Below are 1,435 nucleotides of genomic sequence, written 5' to 3'. Positions count from 1 at the left end.
ACTACTACTACTACTACTACTACTACTACTACTACTACTACTACTACTACTACAACAGCAAGAACAAAGACAATAACAACAATAACAACCACGACAATAACAACAACGAAGATGACAACAAGAATTACTGCAAGAACAACAACAACAACAACAACAACAACGAATACAACAGCAACAACAAGAGCAGCAGCATAAATAACAGCTACCACTGACCTGCTCTGGAATCCTGGCGGAAAACTCGGAGAGGAAGACCACAAGGACAACCACAAGACTGGTGCCGTCTACCTGCTGGTGTGCTACAAGGGCGTCCTCTTCTGAGCTTGTACTGTGTGACGTCAGGCCTACTGTCACTCTTCCAATGGGTAACTGGAAGCAAAGCACGCTCCGATTAATGAGGGGCTGTTCGCTTGTATCCGTAGAACTGAAAACAGTATTGCAAACCGTTTCTATTGTGTTGTTGTTTGTTGGTTGGTTTGTTTGCTCGTTTGTTTGGTTGTATTAAATGTAGGTGTATTTATGGGTCACAATACCCTAGCAGAAAGACCGAGATACTCAATAACAAATTTATTATTATTGAATGAGATTTTTTTTTAAGAAAGGCAAAATAGAGTAAGGAAAATAAATAAAATGAAAGGCCAATATGAACAAATGGGTAAAAAAAGAAATGACGGAAATGAACGTTAATCTTGATCGAAGAGGAGACTTTAACGGGTTTTTAAAAAGAATTATTTTTGAAAACTGAAAGAAAACAGCAAGAATAATCAAAACAATAGTTTTTCAGAGAAATTTAAATCGAGCACTGCTGCGATGTACTTGGTTTCGGAAATTTTGTTGTTGAGAAACAATGAACGAATGTATATCGAAAGCTTCTTCCGTTTGTTGAAAACTGGGTTGTTGTGTGAAAAGAACTCAAAGAGGTTATATACATAAAATACTAGAGATCGCGGCAGTGACGCCTCAAATGTAAGACATGATGGGATTTCTTACCCTCAACGTATATTGGCCGGCGCGCCTCTATTTACATGAAAAATCTGAACCCCCACCCTATTTCCCCACGAGGCCCTCCCCCAACGTTTCAGTGCAATCTAGGAGATTTCCTCTTTATTCCGTCGTGCGTCTTCACATTAGTTGCGAAAAATATTCACGCGTTTGTTGGACTGCGCTAAGTGTCCCAGTGTGGGCACATGCAGTCCCCGGTCGTTTACGTGGGAGACGTCACTGCTGCGAACTCTAGTTAGTGCTCTTTGATCGAACCTAAAAGGGCATTAATCATGTCACAAAATGCGACTAAAAATAAATGTCTCTTATCTCCCTTCATAAGGAAGCGATGTGCGACTAATTCACTCTTCACGATAACAATCATCGACACTTGTTCGCTTTCTCTCAAGCACGAATGCACACACATGTACAATCACACACACACACACACACACAC

This window comes from Aplysia californica, unplaced genomic scaffold, assembly GCF_000002075.1.
Source record: "Aplysia californica isolate F4 #8 unplaced genomic scaffold, AplCal3.0 scaffold00194, whole genome shotgun sequence".
Taxonomy (NCBI): Eukaryota; Metazoa; Mollusca; class Gastropoda; order Aplysiida; family Aplysiidae; genus Aplysia; species Aplysia californica.
The sequence above is the reverse complement of the archived record's forward strand: the minus strand, read 5'-3'. Positions refer to the sequence as shown.